The 21,903-nt window shown below is 41.2% G+C and overlaps 1 protein-coding gene across 4 annotated transcripts in view; it reads right to left on the minus strand.

Moving 5' to 3' along the window:
- CADM2 (cell adhesion molecule 2) overlaps positions 1-21,903 on the minus strand; it is a 1,004,393-nt gene that overhangs the window by 786,923 nt on the left and 195,567 nt on the right. The window lies entirely within an intron of this gene.

Below are 21,903 nucleotides of genomic sequence, written 5' to 3' on the forward strand. Positions count from 1 at the left end.
CAACATTAACATTAAATCAGTGACGAGACTTAGGATAAATATTGTAGAATGAAGCAATGCAAAGTCACATTTATACAGAGAGAACAAATATGTCTCCTGTTTCCTACCTTCATTTTCTTCAAAGGCATTTATGAATAATGAAAATTAAATAATTAATTCCTAGGATTGAATATGTCAATCTGAAAAGCATTTTATATTTCAATGTTTCATTTTGAGAAGCTCTGATCAAAAGCACTCATCAGTTATGTTAGTGGCATTTGTATCCACTTTAAACAAACTGTATTTGCATCTGAATGTTGCTCATTGAAATGAGATATACAATGCCAGCCAAAGCCCAAACTAAAAGGCATTTCATGCCATTTGAATAAACGGTAAAAGGTCTGTTCTCAGAGCAGTAATTAGGCACATCATAAGTAAGAGATATTTTTTTCATTAGAATAGGCTCACCAGTTGTCAAATTTATTAACATGATACTGTTTATTAACCCCTTCACCCCCAAGGGTGGTTTGCACGTTCATGACCGGGCCAATTTTTACAATTCTGACCATTGTACATTTATGAGGTCATAACTCTGGAACGCTTCCATGGATCCCGGTGATTCTGACATTGCTTTTTCGTGACATATTGTACTTCATGTTAGTAGTAAAATTTCATTCAAATAACTTACGTTTATTTGTGAAAAAAACGAAAATTTGGCAAAAATTTTGAAAATTTCGCAATTTTCCAACTTTGAATTTTTATGCCCTTAAATCACAGAGATACGGCACACAAAAAACTTGATAACTAACATTTCCCACATGTTTACTTAACATCAGCACAATTTTGGAACCAATTTTTTTTTTTGTTAGGAAGTTATAAGGGTTAAAAGTTGACCAGCGATTTCTCATTTTTACAACACCATTTTATTTTTAGGACCATATCACATTTGAAGCCACTTTGAGGGGTCTATATGATAGAAAATACCCAAAAGTGACACCATTCTAAAAACTGCACCCCTTAAGGTGCTCAAAACCACATTCAAGAAGTTTATTAACCCTTTAGGTGCGTCACAGGAATTTTTTTGAATATTTAAAAAAAAATGAACATCTATCTTTTTTTCACAAAAAAATACTTCAGGTTCAATTTTTTTTATTTTACCAAGGGTAACAGGAGAAATTGGACTGCAAAAGTTATTGTGCAATTTGTCCTGAGTACGCTGATACCTGATTTGTAGGGGGGAACAACTGTTTCGGCGCATGTCAGAGCTCAGAATGGAAGGACCGCCGTTTGACTTTTTCAATGCAAAATTGGCTGGAATTCAGATCGGACGCCATGTCACGTTTGGAGAGTCCCTGATGTACCTAAACAGTGGAAACCCCCTACAAGTGACCCCATTTTGGAAACTGGACCCCCCCAAGGAACTTATCTAGATATGTGGTGAGAACTTTGAACCCACAAGGGCTTTACAGAAGTTTATCACGTACAGCGGTACAATTAAAAAATCATATTTTTTTCCCACAAAAATGATCTTTTCACCCAAATTTTTATTTTCCCAAGGGTAACAGGACCCTAAAAGTTATTGTGCAATTTGTCCTGAGTATGCTGATACCCCACATGTGGGGGTAAACCACTATTTGGGCGCATGGCAGAGCTGGGAAGGGAAGCAGCGCCATTTGACGTTTTTGGCTGGAATTGAGATCAGACATCATGTCGCGATTGGAAAACCCCTGATGTACCAAAACAGTGGAAACTCCCCACAAATGACACCATTTTGGAAACTAGACCCCCTAAGGAACTTATCTAGATGTGTGGTGAGAACTTTGAACCCCCAAGGGCTTCACAGAAGTTTATAACATAAAGCCGTACAATTAAAAAATCATATTTTTTCCACAAAAATGATCTTTTCACCCTCAATTCTTATTTTTCCAAGGGTAACAGCACCATAAAAGTTACTGTGCAATTTGTCCTGAGTACGCTGATACCCCACATGTGGGGGTAAACCACTATTTGGGCGCATGGCAGAGCTCGGAAGGGAAGCAGCGCCATTTGACGTTTTTGGCTGGAATTGAGATCGGACACCATGTCGCGATTGGAAAACCCCTGATGTACCTAAACAGTGGAAACCCCCCACAAATGACACCATTTTGTAAACGAGACCCCCCAAGGAACTTATCTAGATGTGTGGTGAGCACTTTGAACCCCCCAGTGCTTCACAGAAGTTTATAACGCCCGGGCGTGAAAATAAAAAATTCATATTTTTTCCACAAACATGATCTTTTAGTCACCATTTTTTTTATTTTCCCAAGGGTAACAGGAGAAATTGGACCCCAAAAGTTGTTGTCCAATTTGTCCTGAGTATGCTGATACCCCATATGTGGGAGAAAACTACTGTATGGGCACACGTCGGGGCTCGGAAGAGATGTAGTGACGTTTTGGAATGCAGACATTGATGGAATGGTCTGCGGGTGTCATGTTGCCTTTGGAGAGCCCCTAATGTACCTAAACAGTGGAAACCCCCCACAAATGACCCCATTTTGAAAACTAGACCCCCTAAGGAACTTATCTAGATGTGAGGTGAGCACTTTGAACCCCCGAGGGCTTCACAGAAGTTTATAATGCCAGGGCATGAAAATAAAAAAATCATATTTTTTCCACAAACATGATCATTTAGTCCCCAATTTTTTTATTTTCCCAAGGGTAACAGGAGAAATTGAACCCCAAAAGTTGTTGTCCAATTTGTCCTGAGTACGCTGACACCCCATATGTGGAAGAAAACTACTGTATGGGCACACGTCGGGGCTCGGAAGGGAAGCAGTGACGTTTTGGAATGCAGACTTTGATGGAATGGTCTGCGGGTGTCATGTGCGTTTGGAGAGCCCCTGATGTACCTAAACTATTGAAACTCCCCACAAGTGACCCCATTTTGGACACTAGACCCCCCCACGGAACTTATCTAGATGTGTGGTGAGCACTTTGAACCCCCAAGTGCTTCACAGAAGTTTATAACGCTCGGACGTTAAAATAAAAAATCATTTTTTTCCACAAAAATTATATTTTTGCCCCCAATTTTTTATTTTCCTAAGGGTAACAGGAGAAATTGGACCCCAAAAATTGTTTTACAATTTGTCCTGAGTAGGCTGATACCCTACATGTGGGGGTAAAACACTGTTTGGGCGCATGGCAGAGCTTGGAAGGGAAGGAGCACTATATGACGTTTTTCAACTCAGAATTGGCTGGAATTGAGATCAGACGCAATGTTGCATTTGGAGAGCCCCTGATGTGCCCAAACAGTGGAAACCCCCAATTCTAACTCCAACCCGAACCCCAACACACCCCTAACCCTAATCTCAGCCCTAACCCTAACCCTAGCCCTAACCCAAGCCCTAACCCTAGCCCTAGCCCTAACCCTAACCCTAACCCTGGCCCTAACCCTAACCCTAATGGAAAAATGGAAATAAATACATTTTTTTTTAATTTATTATTTTTCCCTAACTAAGGGGGTGATAACGGGGGGTTTGATTTACTATTTATGGCGGTTTTTATGTTTGGCAGCTGTCGCACGCTAAAAGACGCTTTTTATTGTAAAAATAGTTTTTGCATCACCACATATTGAGAGCTTTAATTTTTCCGTATTTTGACCCACCGAGTCATGTGAGGTCTTATTTTTTGCGGGACGAGTTGACGTTTTTATTGGTACCATTTTCGGGCACGTGACATTTTTTGATCGCTTTTTATTACGATTTTTGGGACACAGAATGAACAAAAAACAGCGTTTCATGAATTTCTTTTGGGGGAGTGCGTTTACACCGTTCTGCGTGTGGTAAAATTGATAAAGCTGTTTTATTCTTCGGGTCACTATGGTTACAGCGATACCTCATTTAGGTCTTTTTTTATGTTTTGTCGGTTTTATGCAATGAAAACTATTTTATATAAAAAATAATTATTTTTGCATCGCTTTATTCTGTGAGCTATAACTTTTTTATTTTTTCGCTGATGATGCTGTGTGGTGGCTCGTTTTTTGAGGGACAAGATGACATTTTCAGCGGTACCATGGATATTTATATGCGTCTTTTTGATCGCGCGTTATTACACTTTTTGTTTGGTGGTATGATAATAAATCATTATTTTTTGCTTCGTTTTTTATTTTTATTTTTTAAGGGGTTCGCTAAAGGGGTTAACTAATGGGACAGCTTTATAGGGCGGGTCGTTACGGACGCGGCGATACCTAATATGTGTACTTTTATTGTTTTTTTTTTATTTTCAAAAAATGAATTTATTGGGGAATATTTTTTTTTTTTTTACTAATTTATTTAGCGATTTTTTTAAAATTATTTTTACACTTTTTTTTAATTTTTTTTTACTTTATTACATAGTCCCAGGTGGGACATCACTGTCCTGTGACAGATCGCTGATCTGTCACATCACAGATCGCTGTGACAGATCAGCGATCTGTCACAGGCAGTGCCGAAGGCTTCCTCATGCCTGCGCTTTGCAGGCACTGAGGAAGCCAGCTTCCTGCAGGCCCCCGAAGGCCCCCATTGCCATCTTGGATTTGCAGGAAAGGAGCCCCCCGCAGCAGCGCTGCACATTGCACTGCCGTGGGGGGCTCAGGGAAGTACGGAGGGAGCCCCCTCCCTGCCGATGCTTCCCTTTAACTCCCGGTACACCGCGATCGTGTTTGATCGCGGTGTGCAAGGGGTTAACGTGTCGGGGGCGGTCCGTGACCGCCCCTGACACATTGTGCCGGGTGTCAGCTGTGATAATCAGCTGACACCCGGCCGCGATCAGCGGCGCTCACCACGTGGGCGCCGCTGATCGCGGTAGACGTACTATCCCATCCATGGGCATAGGGGCCCGGGTCCCATGGATGGGATAGTACGTCTGATGTCAGAAAGGTGTTAATAAGGTGTAATAATAGTTCCAGTGTTTCATGGAGAGGCGCGTTGGTCACTTTTCAATACAAGTATATGAGAGGCTCATTTAGGCCTTGTTCTGGTTCTCATAGACTTTCATTGAGAGCTAATGACATAGCCTCTGATTTCCAGCCAGTCAGAAGCTGCTCTCACAAGCTGGCACTGCAGACCAGAGTGTTGCCAAAAAATGGTTAAGGTCCCGAAGAGTGAGTGTATGACTGGGGGCAGGGGGCTTACATTTAAAGATCCACTCTAGAGCAGGAAAAAACCCACTGAAGTGGTGCTTTAAACATTTCTTACCTCTTTTACCTTGTAAATAAGGGCATATCTGCTGCTTACCTTGACAAAAAGCTCTGAAAAATCTGGGTAGGTTTTCAGAAACCACTGAACTACCAAGCATGGTATTGTAAGGGGTGTGCAGGTTGCTGATTTGGCACCATGATGCATATCTGCTGTATCACACCCGGTACCCTGTGGATGTTTTTCTAATGTGCTTATGTGTATATGTCATTTATAGTATACATATACATGTTATGTAATGTTTATATACCTGTATTTTGTTAGGGATTAAGGTAGGGACAGTTAACAACATAGTTAGGCCTAATGTTTAGCATAGTATGAGGTTATGTGAAGTATAGTGCAGTGGGGGTACTATAAAGGCAGGGATGTAGATTTAGATGTAAGATAAGACAGTTAACTGGTTTTGTTTTCAAATAATTTTATTGTTTTTTTAGAAATTAACAGGGTAGGGAAAGGAAGGTAGAAAGGGAGGGAAGGGAGTGGGGAATAAACAACATTGTACAGGTACGGAAAAAAATTTAAAAACTAGAGAACCCACAAATAGGCATAAAATAGCATATATCGAATAACAACATAAAAGGAAAGAAAAAAAATCGACAATCCTTATTATGGGGTAACATTCTTGGAAGGAGATACAGCATCCCAGTACTAGAGCGCCCAAGTTTAAACTTCAAAATATAATGCCTCTTCTTAAGTCTATTTGATATGAAATTTGTTGTTCCAGGTGTTCCATTTTTTTGTATATTTGTGGATGTGATTGTTGTTAATCGCAAATCTGTGTTCTAAATCGCTGTGTTGACCTATCTTGTCAAGTATGTCTGAAAACTTGGGAACTTCTGCTTTCTTCCACACTTTTCTACACTCTGGGTGCAGAGTGTACATTACTGGAAAAAAAAATGAACTTTTGAACTTTTTTGAATTTACCAAATGGCTGCAATGAAAAAAAGAGTGAAAAATTTAAAGGTATCTGAATACTTTCCGTACCCACTGTATGTGCCATGACACAGTGGGACTCATCTCCTGCTTCCACAGTGTTCACCCATTATGTCATCAGGGAAATATAGCATCTCAGTCCACAAATGCTTTTCCTTGAGTCAGTTGTTAAGTGGACAAACTCAGTAATCGCCTTGGTAAGGGAACAGCTGATGTTCTTGGACACGCACTAGTACAAGGTGGGGACACAATACCAAGAGAAATAGTGGTGACTGGGTACAGAGTACTAAGGGATAAAATTTGTACACTTGTAGAAGGACAATTTAGGTTTTTATTTCAAAGCAAGAAAATTTCACTAGATAGATAATCCAGCTCAATGACAAAGTGAAATAAAATTCTTAATTCACTCATATTCCAATAGAGGATAAAATATCAGCAAGTATGAAGCAGAAGGTTGCTTTATCAATGTGTTTCAGGTGTTGCAGCACCCTTTGATCATGACTAAGTGTGCTGCGACATCTGAAATGCATTGATAACGCGTTTATTTAACTTTGTCGTTGAGATGGATTATCTATCTGCTGGAATTTTCATACCAAGACACGGTGATTCCATGCTCCGAGACCCGGGATGTCTTTAAGCAGTGAGCTGGACTGTTTTTTCAAGAAAATTTCACACATTCTCCCTACTCCTGCAAATCTCTCTCCCTTCCAATGCTAAATGTAGAATGCATCTCATACAAGCAGCAAAGCACAAGATTAGACCTAAGAAGGACTGTTAGTATGACGGTTCAAATCAGCACCGATATCAGCTCTACTGGACTCTGATTCGTTAACCTGTGCAAACACACACGCCAAGACAAGCAATCTCTTCCTCCAATAACTGAGTGATAGCCAAGTATTACTGATACAGGAAAGATGTATATCTTTTTACCGTGTTAGCCATTGAGGACTCTCAATTCTGAATATTCAAGTATTACTGAGCATGTTCGCTCATCCCTAATAGTTTGCAATTTTGCACCAAATATCTGAGAAATGAGGAAAGGTAAAGAAGAGGACTTTTGCAAAGTATTGTTTGTGTAGTATGTGAACACGGAAACCAATTATTAAGTGGATCAGTCAACATTTTGACATGTAATAGCTTCAATACAATGCTAGCACTATGACTTAACAATTTTCCCAAAAACTTTAACAAACTAATCATGTCAACTGGCTACCATTTTTCTGGATTCTTAAGAAGGTCAGGAAGGGGTTAAAATATTGACATATTTAGGGCAACACTTCCAATATTACCCCATGGGCCTCAGCACTGGAAGTAACAATAAGGAAACTGTGACGGTGACAGAGATAATTTCAGATGAAGGACTAGGACATGTGAGTACAATGATTTTTTAAATTTTACCATTAAATTAAACTTATCCATATTTTTGACCCTTTCTTTCTCCTCCATTTATTTTTTGGGGGAATTTTAAAAAACCAGGACCATAACAAAACTTATTTTGAAGTCAATCGGGAATTTTTTTTAGCTCAAACCGATTTTATTCAGACTGATTTAAAGGTGTTGCATGGTCCAAATCTATAAGTCTGCAATCCCTTTATGTGACTGCAGATGTATGAATCCTCCCAGCGCAAGCACTATGCACTGTGGGGATCCGCTGGTTTATGAGCTAGGCCTGGAGGGTATGTATGCATTAAACACATTCCCGGCCCACTGGCTGGTCACATCACTAGTTAGGGTGTGGTCTCAGCTCAATACATGTGAGTGGAGCGAGGCCACACCTACTGTCCAGTAGCATGTATAATGCATACATACCCTCCAGTCCCGACTCAGAGACTGCAGAATCCCTGCAGCACACACTACATGCCCTGGGGGATTCATACATCTGTAGTCACACATAATGTCTGCAGACTAGTAATCATTAGTAACTAGTGGGTTCAAATATGTTAACCCCTTACAGACATCAGGCCTAATAGTACACCGATGTTGGTATACCTACCTTTGATGTGGGCTCCAGCGATGAGCCCACATCTTATCCGGGACATGTCAGCTGTTTTGAACAGCTGACATGTGCCCGCAATAGTCACGGGTGGAATCGCAATCCACCTGTGGCTATTAACTAGGTAAATGCTGCTGTCAAAAGCTGACCGCGACATTTAAATGGCGCTTCCGGCCATGAGGCCAGAAATGCGCTCTGGTGACACGCGTCATGTGATCATGGGTCACAGATGCATGGGCAATGCAACCCAAGGTCTCCTGGAGACCTCTATGGTTGTCAGTGCCGAATTGCTATGAGTGCCACCCAGTGGTTGGCGCTCATAGCAAGTCAGTAATTCCATAAATGGTATAACTAAATGGTATCACTAAAAACCAAAATGGTATCACTAAAACCGTCAGCTTGGCATGCAAAAAATACACCCCCACCCAACCTAAGATCACAAAAAATGAAGATGCTATGGGTCTCGGAAAATGGCACAATGTTTTTTTACCAAAGTTTGGAATTTTTTTCACCACTTAGATAAAAAAGAACCTAGACATGTTTGGTGTCTATGAACTCATAATGACCAGGAGAATCATAATGGCAGGTAAGTTTTAGCATTTAGAGAACCTAGCAACAAAGCCAAACAAAAAACAAGTGTGGGATTGCACTGTTTTTGCAGTTTCACCGCACTTGGAATTGTTTTCTCGCTTTCAAGGACATGACATGCTAAAACCAATAGGTGTCGTTCAAAACTACAACTCATCCCGCAAAAACAAGCCCTCACACGGCTATATTGACAAAAAAAATTAAAAAAAGTTATGGCTCTGGGAAGAAGGGGAGCAAAAAACAAAGAAAAGCAAAACCGAAAATACCTCCGGTCATGAAGGGGTTAAACAATTGTAGAAAAATATGTAATTTATTCTCCTTGGGTGAATATACCATTTTCTACTTTCCTTTCTAAGCTTATTATATGCTCTGATACATAGTGAGTAGCTAAAAAAAACTATAAAATATTTAGATTTTATTATTTTTTTAAACCAGACAGATCATTAGTATATTCCCTGTATTTTCTTTTTATTTTAATCTGCTCTAATAATGACTAGGTAAGTTTGAATTTGCATTCATTCCAGATACACTTCTAATGAATTTCTCAGTCAATTGCATATAACTTTCATTAGGCTTCATACTATGTTTTATTAATTGCGGTTCTTCACAAATGTAATTAAAATCAATAAAATCCTGCTATTTCCTGCTTTGTCCAGCACTGTGTAATTTCCTCAGTGCAGGAATTACATTAAATAGACAAAAAGTTTTAACGAGTGAAGAGATGTCTATACTGACTTAACTTTTATAATAGGAATTCAAGATTTCTACATTTCTGTTATTTTATTCAATGTGCTATTTGATTCATATTTTTATTAGGAATATTTCATGAATTTTATCATGTTACATAAGGGTGAAGAACAATATAATACATGGAGAATTGTTAAATGAAGGATAAATTAGAAAGTAAAAGCTTAATGACCAACCACAATACCATTTTCTTATTAAAATAGATCATACTTTCTAAAAAGATTACTTTTTATTTATTACAGATTAAAATTTAGTAAGGAAAGCACCCTTAACTTCAGATATAGAGCTCCAAATCCCATAATAGATGTAGATTAAAAAGAAAACATTCTGACCGCAAGAAGCCACAACTAGAGGGAGCTAGGGAGCATACTGCATACATTTCTACAGATGGTACATCTTTTAAATAAAACAGTATATGCTAAGTAGGTTAGCCGATTGTTGATTATTAGTATTCTGACTCATGGATATGTAGAATGTATGGTGCCTGGATAGACCTCTCTTTCTGGGCCCCTTCCGTATCGACCTGTACTCACGTTCATACCGATTAATCAGACAGCTTAACTCAGCCACGATCTCATGTAAGAAACTCCAGGAAAAGAGGGATGCTTTAACTGAAATTCTTGTATTATGATGAAAGCAGCAGGTAAAAAGGAATATTCTTCAGAGGACATGTAACAGGATGCATACAGATGGAGGGACGATCACAAAATGGAGAATGAAGGAGGGAACAAACATACATCACAGGACTACAGGGAGAGAGTTGGAACAAAATACAGGGAAAGGCAAACTTCTGCCTAGCAACAGATGATGCAACACAAACAATGCAAATATTAAATGATTTCCCAAGTCGTGGGACATGACACTTCCCGTCTGAAATCCTTGGATTTCACGATGTCCGTAATTCTTCGAAGTTGTTCGAACCTGAAAAACAAGAGAAAAGAGAAAAACATGTATGCAATAATAAACATCAAACATTTTTAAAGTCCAACTCGTTGTTGTTGACCCGTAGATCACACCGGAAGATAAGTCCAAGACTATAAACCCATCTTCGGATTGGGGAAGCCAGAAACATGCCAACTCTTCCACCAACCCAGCAATCCAATGGAAAATGTCAATGTTCAATAAAAAACTGGGGAATGAGGAGGAATGCTCCCCGCCGTGAGCAACGTCCAGGAGCAATGTTCAGTTCATGTGACGTCCTCCTTTGGCAGTAGCAGCACGAGATCGGTGACCGGACGGAGGAAGGTTCGGGTAGAGCCCCTTTTGTCACCTTAACTTCTGTCTTACGAGTCTTTCCGTCTTCGCTGGGCATGACCTTGGTGATAAGACCCATTGGCCAGTCGTTACGATGAGCCTCTTTGTCTTTTAAGAGAACAAGGTCTCCTTCTTGGAGATTGGGACTGGGTGTCTGCCATTTGTGACGGTTTTGAAGCAGGTGCAAGTATTCGGTCTTCCAACGGTGCCAAAACACGTTGGCTATGTGTTGTACTTGCTTCCACTGACGTTTGTAAATGTCCTTGTCATCGAAATTCCCGGGAGGAACTGTAGCAGCTCCAATCTTCTGTGTAAGAAGTGCAGCTGGGGTAAGAATCATTGGAGAATAACAATGTGGGACTTGGAGTTCCTCTAAGAACTTCAAGGACTTCTTCCATGTCTCCCACCTTTGCTGTTTCTGAGTCGGAAGCGGGGTGTCCCAATCAGTGTTCTCGGCAGTGAGCTGTCTTAACAGTATCTTGCCTTGAATAGTGATGGATGCTACAAACCCGAGAGGATCGTAGATGCTGTTTATGACGGATAGGACTCCTCGTTTGGTAAAGGGTTTGTCACAGGGCGACACTTGGAAGGTGAAGGTGTCCTGTTTGATATCCCACAGTAGACCAAGGCTGCGCTGTGTGGGAGGAACATCAGAACCTAGGTTGAGGTCCTTTAGGTTCGTGGCATGGTCCTCAGATGGAAACGCGCTCATTACTTCTTGACTGTTAGAGATGATCTTGTGGAGTCTGAGGTTTGATGTGGATAGCATTTCCTGTGTCCTGGAGAGTAGGTCAATTGCCTCTTCACTTGTGGGCAAGGACTTGAGCCCGTCGTCTACGTAGAAGTTCTTCTCTACGAATTGACGAGCATCGGATCCGTACTCTCTCTCACCTTCCTGGGCTGTCCGTCTCAGTCCGTAGATCGCCACAGCAGGTGAAGGACTGTTGCCGAAGACATGGACCTTCATCCGGTAGTCTATGACTTGATTGTTGACATTGTTGTCTTTGTGCCATAGGAACCTAAGATAGTTTCTGCTGTCTTCCTTCATGATGAAGCAATGAAACATCTGCTGGGTGTCGGTCATTATAGCAACAGGTTCTTGTCTGAAGCGGATCAATACTCCAAGGAGGCTGTTGTTCAGGTTGGGTCCAGTTAGTAGCAGGTTGTTGAGAGAGAGGCCTTCATACTGAGCACTGGAGTCAAACACCACTCTGATCTGGTTAGGCTTGCGAGGGTGATAGACACCAAAGGATGGAAGGTACCAACATTCTTCTCCTTCCTTCAGTGGTGGCGCAGGTTCAGCATGATCTTTGTCAAAGATGTTCTGCATAAAGTCAATTAAATGCTTCTCCATCTCTGGTTTCCTCTTTAGGGTACGTTTTAAGGATGAGAACCTTGCAGTTGCTTGCTGCATGTTGTTTGGCAACCTCTCTCTTGGGAAACGAAAGGGTAAAGGAGCTACCCAACTGTTGGAGTCATCTTGAACAAATTCTTTGTCCATAACCTTTATGAATTCTTTATCTTCCCTTGTGGGTGCTAACTTGTTGTCTTCACTTGTGGAATTGAACACTGTTGACCCGAGGTTTTCGTCCCAGGGCTGGAGCATGTTCATGTTGTTGAAGGATTCCTGTTGCCTCTTGGTGTTGCTCACTTTCTCTTTCACCCAGTAATGATGTGGGCATGGCTGAAAATGAGTGCTGCGACCATTTGGCAAGATGTGTGTTTTGTAAGAGGAGATGTTATTAGGTCTCTTCATCTTGTGTATGCAAACATCGCCTATAATTACCCAGCCTAGATCAAAGCGTTGGGCAAATGGTGCGTCGTGTGGTCCGTTAATTTGCTGACGTACCTTGTGCAGCTGGAGAATGTCTCTGCCAAGCAGAATCAGGATATCTGCGCTGTTGTTGAGGGCTGGTATCTTGTTTGCTATCCCCTTGAGATGTGGGTGATGAAGAGCAGCCTCTGGCGTTGGGATCTCTTCTCGATTGGATGGAATCTGGTTGCACTCGACAAGTGTGGGTAAGGGTATCTCCACGGTGTTGTCGAGGGATGTCGCTATAAGACCACTGGCCCTTCTCCCAGAGACCTCTGTAACACCGCTGCAGGTACCTAAGGTGTAAGGGTAAGCATTTCCCTTTAAGTTAAACATATCAAAGAGTTCCGACCTTCCAAGTGATCGGTTGCTCTGATCATCCAAGAGGATGTACACCTTCGCAGCTATCTCTGGGTGACCGTTGGGATATACGTTCACCAGGCAAATCTTCGCACAGGACTTGTCCCAGAGACCTTCTCCGCAGACTTCTGTGCATGAAGAAGATATTGTGGTATGACTTGCAGTTTGAGCTGCGTCCTCCCCGCCATGGCTCGTGGTGGGGGAAGGAGTACGTGTAGAGTCAGGACGGTATGGGTGGAGTGCTTGTACGTGATCCTCACTGTCACACTCCATACACTTAATTGTAGTTTTACAGTCTTTAGCAAGGTGTTCAGTAGAAGCACAACATCTGTAGCATACCCCAAACTTCTTTAGAAGTTCCTTGCGTTCTTGGAGCGGTTTCTTCCTGAAGCCGATGCACTTTTTTAAGGGATGTGGCTTCTTGTGGATGGGACACTCACGATTTGGGTTCTCTATCTTTTCACTCTTGTTGCTCTTGGCTGGGGCTGATGTTGGTAAGGGAAGAATATCCGTCTTCTTCACTGACACTGGACCCCTGCGGTTTCTGTCATTCGAGCGTGTGCTCACGTATTTAGAGGGAGGTGAAGCTGGGCCACAGGATCCATAGGAAAAGCTTGGGTCGTTCTTACGCTCTGCAATGTCTTTTATAAACTCACAGAAGTAGGAGAACGGAGGAAATGACACTTGATGGTCTTTCTTGCATTTTGACCCTATTGTAGTCCACTTCTCTTGTACATTGTATGGTAGCTTGGAGATAATGGGGTTTACTCCACGAGCAGTGTCCAGGTAGCTAAGGCCAGGTAGGTGGGTGTCTGCCTTGGCCAGCTGGAGCTCTAACAGCAGGTCACTGAGCTCTAGGAACTTTGAACTGTCCTTGCTGGATATCTTTGGAAAACTCTGTAGTCACTTGAACAGTGCATCCTCTATGGCTTCTGGACTGCCAAAGTTTCTCTCTAGTCTTTCCCATGCAGCCATGAGACCAGCCGTTGGATTACTGATATGTACAGACCTGAGTCTCTTGACACGCTCTGTGGATTGTGGTCCTAACCATCTGATCAGCAGGTCCAGCTCTTCCGCAGCAGTGATGCCGAGGTCACCAGTTACGGTTCTAAAGGCACTTTTCCAACCTCTGTAATTTTCAGGTTGGTCGTCGAACCTTGTGAGACCAGTTTTAGTAAGTTCACGGCGAATCATGTACCTTGCGAAGTCGGACATGTCTGTTCTTTCTGACTTAGGATGCACAATTGTAGGCTGAGCGGTGTTGTACATAGAGGTGGAGACGTCTTGGCCTTGAAACATGGGGAAGTATGGAGTGGCATATGCATTTAGTCCAGCAACTGGTTTGGTGGGTATAGTTTCTGCTACATGTGGAGGTGGCACTGTGTGGCTGTCGAGGGTATAATGACCTTGAATGCAGGATTCTGTAAGTGGATCGGCATCCTGGTGCTCTAGAGAAGCGTCAACACCATCAAGAGTGTTAGTGATGTTCTGCGGTTCACCATCTTGGCTTAGCACGTAGTCTCTTGTGCGTTCAATAGGGTCTTCTGCCTCCATTTCACACAAACTGACGCTGTCTCTTTGACTCCCACTGACAGCCTGCTCGAGTACCTTTAATTCTGCCATGGCTGTTGCATGCTCACATTCCTTCTCTAGAGCTTCCTTTTCCGCTTTCACGCGTGCCGCTTCTGCATCCATTTCTGCTCTATTTTGTGCAGCAGCTGCATCCATTTCTGCTCTCTTTTGTGCAACAGCTGCGTCCATTTCTGCTCTCTTTTGTGCCACAGCTGTGTCCATTTCTGCTCTCTTTTGTGCAAAGGCAGCTTGTACCTTAGTAGTTTCAGCCTTAGCACGTGCTCTTATAAGCTGCTCAGTAAGAGTAGAATATTTTGATGAACTTGACCTAGATGAACGTTTTGAGTGCTTACACGATTTGGATGAGCGAGTTGATGCATCTGGTGTTCGTGCGATTCTAGCCTCTATCTTGGCTTTAATGTCACGTACAGTGCAGTCTCTTTCAGAATTAAGCTGCTGGAAACCTTGCAATTCGTTTAAAGTCTCTGGGAGATTCAGTTTCTTCAGGAGAATAATGTATTGGTCACTCTTCTCCATATACATTTGGTATGCTGTGCATAATTGTTCTAGGACTCCCTCTGGTGGTAACTCATGAGAAGCAGGCCTTGATGCAGTGTCTATATGACTCAGCACTTTCTTCCATACTGAAGACACATCACTATATAATTCACATTTTGCAGTCTCTAAATTCTCCATGACTTTCCATGTGGGTTTGACTGTACGTTTTCCCCTTTCGCTAGATGGTGGATGGGGGTCTGGGTCTCTTTCCTGTGCTTGTAAGGCTGGTAGGGACATTGTATTCCTTGCTTCAGACATGATTAGATTGCAGGCAGGAAGAGTTGAGGATGGGGGTTATACTTCCCACTGTTCAGCAACAGGAAATATACACAGAGACTCTGCACAGAGTTGATACTTTGTATCTAATTCTGGAGCAGCTGCAGGGTCCTGTGTAATGATGGGAGTTATATTCCTCTCTGTTCAGCTGCAGTGTGTAGCTTCTATGCACGCTGGGGTCTGGCTGGAACTGGGTTAGTCTATCTGGGAAATGTCCTTTTCCACTGAGATTTAGCACAGACCTTGAGTTACTGTCTCTGAAGGCAGGTTATTCCTTTTTACTATTCTGACTCATGGATATGTAGAACGTATGGTGCCTGGATAGACCTCTCTTTCTGGGCCCCTTCCGTATCGACCTGTACTCACGTTCATACAGATTAATCAGACAGCTTAACTCAGCCATGATCTCATGTAAGAAGACTCCAGGAAAAGAGGGATGCTTTAACTGAAATTCTTGCATTATGATGAAAGCAGCAGGTAAAAAGGAATATTCTTCAGAGGACATGTAACAGGATGCATACAGATGGAGGGACGATCACAAAATGGAGAATGAAGGAGGGAACAAACATACATCACAGGACTACAGGGAGAGAGTTGGAACAAAATACAGGGAAAGGCAAACTTCTGCCTAGCAACAGATGATGCAACACAAACAATGCAAATATTAAATGATTTCCCAAGTCGTGGGACATGACAATTAGGATATTTTCACACACAGGGTTTTTGCAGTATTTTTTTCTAGCAGTTGGCAGTAAAAAATCTTTCAAAATGTCCATTTCTCAGCATTTTTGCTGTATTTTTTGCAGCCTTTTTGGGTATGGATTACTACAGTACATGTTTCAATAAAGTTACTTTCATTATTTAAAAATGGAGCAACTTATTGACACATAGCAAAAAATGACACAAAATTGTCTGCTGCATTTTTTGCTATGTTTTTTTTTTCACTTTCTAACTGCTTGCTATGGGTGAAAAAATGCTGCAAAACCCCTGCAAAAATGCAAAAGGAAGTGATGTGCTGCAGATTTCAAAGTGCTGTAGTTTTCAAAATCAGCCAGTGTATATAATTTTATGCCCAAAAATGACAAAAGTATTCCAGTAGTGATACCTTTATTAGCTAAACAGTAAAATTGTGTTTGCAAGATTTCAGAGCACAGAGGCTCCTTCTTCTTTAAGTAACATAGTAACATAGTTTTGAAGGCTGAAGGAAGACCTTATGTCCATCTAGTTCAGCCTATTTTTAGTGCAGCTGTTCAGCATTGTTGATCCTGGGGAAGGCAAAAAACCCACAGAGTAGAAGCCAATTTTCTCCATAGGGAAAAAATTCCTTCCCCTAAGCTGGGTCAACCATCTACCTATAATATTAAATTATTCGTAATCTTCTATACTGTTACTCACAAGAAAAGCATCCATTCATTTCTTAAATTCATTCAGTGAGTTGGCCATCACCACTTCCTCAGGAAGAGAATTCCAGAGCCTCACTGCTCTTACCGTGAAGAACCCTCTTCTATGCTGGTGAAGTGAATTTTTTGTTTTATATATGTACTTTTCTTTTTCCAATTTAAAATTCAATTTGGTAAAAGGTGTTAAATAATGAAAACGTAGTGCTAAGTAGAGATTAACAAATATATATTGCATTGAAATTTAATTATAGTTAAATATTACAAAAATCTGCATTTGCCAAAATGCAGACTTTTTTGCTCTTGATTTCCATAAAAATTCAGCAAAAAGGCAGCCATTAAATGGTTAATAGACTTAATAGATTGTTATATTTATCTGCTGTCTCTGGCCTTTTCACTTCTCATAATCATTGTTTCACCTTTTTATTACCACTTCGAGCATTGAATCTTTTGTTGGGCTGGGAATTCTGTCTCTGGTGGTGCTCAGAATGATTTTGTGAAGTGACACACAAGGTCATCATGCACTGTGTGATGTCTTATCATTATGACTTTAACTTTTTGCAAGTATTTCAGTGCTCATGGCAATGATAAGAAGATCTTGTGCAGACTGTACAGGTGAAGGTAAGGTGAGGAGCAGAGGAGCCGTAGAGGTGAACGGTAAGGCAGGTATAAGTGTTTTTTTAATTTTTTTTTTACATTTCATGTTTATTATGCTCTGGGGTGTGGAAAAATTACACAGGATATTAAGAGACCTTCAATTCATGGACAATAACTTCACTGCAAATCGGATTTCCTAGAAAAATCCATGAGAACAGGCGTTTTCCAATTTTGCCGGTTCCGCACATTTTTAATGTTAAGTGACTGTTGTTTATTTCCATCCCCATATATTAAGCTTGAGAAAGGTTCTATGGAGCTGAAACGTTGCCGGTTGCACATATTGTACAGCATATTAAAAGTTTCATTGGACTTTTGATAGTTTCCCATTTTTTGAGTACCGCCTGCTTTATTTATTTTAATATTCATGCAACCCAATGGTGTATTATCTTAAACACTTACATCAAAATTATAAAATCACTTGGATCATTAAGCTTGATTCCGATGCCTACTGATAAACTAGTCACCAAGCCATTGATTTTTGACAAAGAATTAAGACATTCTCTTCTCATTTCATCTGCATTGCTTATATTCACATTTCTTATGTTCTGCAATTTGGACAGTATATTGAACTGCATATTGGAGTAAATAAATTAGAAACAAAAGAAAAGCACTATGGTTAATTAAATTAATACATAAATATTTGAAAAAAAGAAGGCACTTTGGGAACTAAAGAAAGAGGGCGGTAATGAGACAGTAAATAAGTGGAGAGAGAAAAAAAGTGAAAAGAATGAAGGGTGTAATGATTGAAAGTAAGAAAAATCCAAAAATATTCTTTAACTACATAAACTGTAAGATACCTAAGATGAAAATGTTGGCCCTAAAAAAAATTGGTTGAAATGGTGAAAGACAGTGAGGGAAATACCAGGTCCTACTCTTCTGTATTTACACAAGAAAATTTCAAGACATGTTCAAGGATACCATAAACTCTCAATTAAATGTCACCCATTTAATCCAAAAAGTTGAAACTTTTAAATAGACACGTCATCATGTCCAGATGTGATACATTCTGATTACTGCAGGAATTAAGTATTGTGGTAGACAGACCTTTATTTCTAATATTCAAGGATTCCATAGCAACATCGTCAACACCGCAGAACTGGTGTATAGCAAATATGGTGCCAATACTCAGAAACGGAACACAATCTGAACCTGGAGTCTTTAGGTTGGAAAGCTTAATCTCTACTGTGGGAAAGTTCATTGATGCTTTTCTAAGAGATGATATAATGAAGTATCTCAATAAGAATAATCTTTTAACCCAGCATCAACATAGGCTTCTGAGAGTTTGGTCCTGCCAGACTAATTTGATAAGCTTCCCCAAACAGGTAAGTTTTAGACCAGACCAGGGTAAGGCCAAGGATATTGTATATCTGAACTTATCCTAGAAGTTTGAAACATTGTCAAATGAAAAGTTGGTTTATAAAATGAGAACAATGGGAATTTAAGAAAATGCAACAAGTGTTATGTGATTAACAACTGTCTCAGTGAAAGGAAACAGAGATGGGTTATTAATGGAACACACTTTGAGTGGGTCAGTTTGGGTCACAGATAGGAGTGGAGTACCCGCGGGGTCAGTGATGGGCCATTGTTTTTTTAATATGTTTATAAATTAAATACCTGAAGGCATACACAGTAGAATAATAATATTTGCAGAGGATACTAAGCTCTGCAAATAATGAACACCCTAGGAGGATAATTTTATATTACAGAAAGATTTATGAAAGCTGGAGGCTTGGGACGAGAAATTGCAATTGAAATTTAATATAAATAAATGTAAGGTCAAACATTTCTGCTGAGAAAACAAAATGTACAATGATGTATTAAATAGTAAAACACTGAGTAAAATTGGCACTGAAAAAGATGTGGGTGTATTGGTGGACAAAAAATTCAATTCAGTGATCAGTGCCAGGCAGCTGCTGCCAAAGAAAGTAAAATCAGTAAAATCATAAGATGTATTAAAAGATGTAGAGCAATAACAGTTTTGTCTCTATACAAGTCACTAGACTGGCTACATTTGGAATATTCTATACAATTTGGGGATCCAGTGTATAGGAAGGACAAACAGCAGGTGAAGTAAAGAGGGTATAGAGAAGAGCAAACAAGGTTATTAAGAGAATGAGTGAACTGCAGGCCTAGGGACGATCCTATTACAATGTACAAATATATGAAGAGACAGTATTGAGATCTGTCTAATTATATTCTTTATATGTAAGCCTACAAAAATGACAAGGGGCATCCTCTAAGTCTAAAGGAAAGAAGGTTTTATGAAACATGGTGATTCTTTAAGGCCCCGTCACACACAGCGTTCTCGCTAGCGAGATCACTGATTTTGTGACGCCACAGCAATCTCGCCAGCGAGATCGCTGTGTGTGACAGGGATCAGCGACCAGCCCCCCTGCTGGGTATCGCTGATCATGCTCGATTGGCCTGGGCCATTTTTTGATCGTTGGTCTCCCGTTGGTCAGCACTAGTGTTGAGCATTCCGATACCGCAAGTATCGGGTATCGGCCGATACTTGCTGTATCGGAATTCCGATACCGACTTCCGATATTTTTTCAATATCGGAATTCGGCATCGGAATCGGAAGTTCCAAGTTGATTGACAGACTGACGTCATCATGATGCGCGGTGTGTGCGCATCATGATGCGCCGTCATTTCGGGCCTTCCGGGGGTCTCTGCCGGCCTGCCGGGGGGCTGTGCCGGCCTGCCGGGGGGCTGTGTGGACTGCCCGGGGTCTGTACCGGCCTGCCGGGGGGCTGTGCCGGCCTGCCGGGGGGCTGTGTGGACTGCCCGGGGTCTGTACCGGCCTGCCGGGGGGCTGTGCCGGCCTGCCGGTGGTCTGTGCACCCTGTGGGGGTCTGTACCGGCCTGCCGGGGGGCTGTGCCGGCCTGCCGGGGGGCTGTGCACCCTGTGGGGGTCTGTACCGGCCTGCCGGGGGGCTGTGCCGGCCTGCCGGGGGGCTGTGCTGATGTCCGGGGGTCTGTGCAAGCATCGTCCGATGGGACTACAAGTCCCATCGGGCGATGCCTGCTACCATGACAGTGATTGACACATTAGCCAATGATGGGACAGTAGTAGTCCCATCATCCGGCTAATGTGTTAAATGTTAAAAAAAAAAAAAAATACTACATACATACTACATGCATGCTACATACATACTACATATATACTACATACATACTACATACATGCTACATACATACTACATGCATGCTACATACATACTACATGCATGCTACATACATACTACATGCATGCTACATACATACTACATGCTACATACATACCACATACATACTACATACATACTACATATATACTACATGCATGCTACATACATACTACATGCTACATACATACCACATACATACTACATACATACTACATACATACTACATACATACTACATGCATGCTACATACATACTACATACATACTACACGCATGCTACATACATACTACATGCATGCTACATACATACTACATGCCACATACATACCACATACATACTACATACATACTACATACATACTACATACATACTACATGCTACATACATACTACATATATACTACATACATACTACATACATACTACATGCTACATACATACCACATACATACTACATACATGCTACATACATACTACATATATACTACATGCATGCTACATACATACTACATATATACTACATGCATGCTACATACATACTGCATGCTACATGCATGCTACATACATACTACATACATACTACATGCTACATACATACCACATATATACTACATACATACAATACATTCATACAATACATACATAGACATACAGTACATATAACATAGAGTAACATACTTACCAATACTTGTCACATTGTTCCCCGAAGCCATTGTCTTTTCCGGAATAAATATTAACATAACAAACCACAAAAATACTCACCCACGATCCGAAGCAGTCCACGAGTGTGTCCCACGACGATCTTGGGTAGAGAACTGCAGCATCAGATGATGCTGCCGTTCTCTACGGGCTGCAGGAATCCAATGACGGAAGGTAGGTATCCTTCCGCACTGTATTCCTCCGCCACTTAAAAAAAAAAAGTCCCTAGTCTCACTTTATGCCATTGCTGCGTGGGAAATTCCCACACAGCAATGGCATAAAGTGAGACTAGGGACTTTTTTTTTTTTTAAGTGGCGGAGGAATACAGTGCGGAAGGATACCTACCTTCCGTCATTGGATTCCTGCAGCCCGTAGAGAACGGCAGCATCATCTGATGCTGCAGTTCTCTACCCAAGATCGTCGTGGGACACACTCGTGGACTGCTTCGGATCGTGGGTGAGTATTTTTGTGGTTTGTTATGTTAATATTTATTCCGTAGACGACAATGGCTTCGGGGAACAATGTGACAAGTATTGGTAAGTATGTTACTCTATGTTATATGTACTGTATGTCTATGTATGTATTGTATGAATGTATTGTATGTATGTAGTATATATGTGGTATGTATGTAGCATGTAGTATGTATGTAGTATGTATGTAGCATGCATGTAGCATGTAGTATGTATGTAGCATGC

This window comes from Dendrobates tinctorius, unplaced genomic scaffold (assembly GCF_039654945.1).
Source record: "Dendrobates tinctorius isolate UK_male_01 unplaced genomic scaffold, ASM3965494v1 ptg000084l, whole genome shotgun sequence".
Taxonomy (NCBI): domain Eukaryota; kingdom Metazoa; phylum Chordata; class Amphibia; order Anura; family Dendrobatidae; genus Dendrobates; species Dendrobates tinctorius.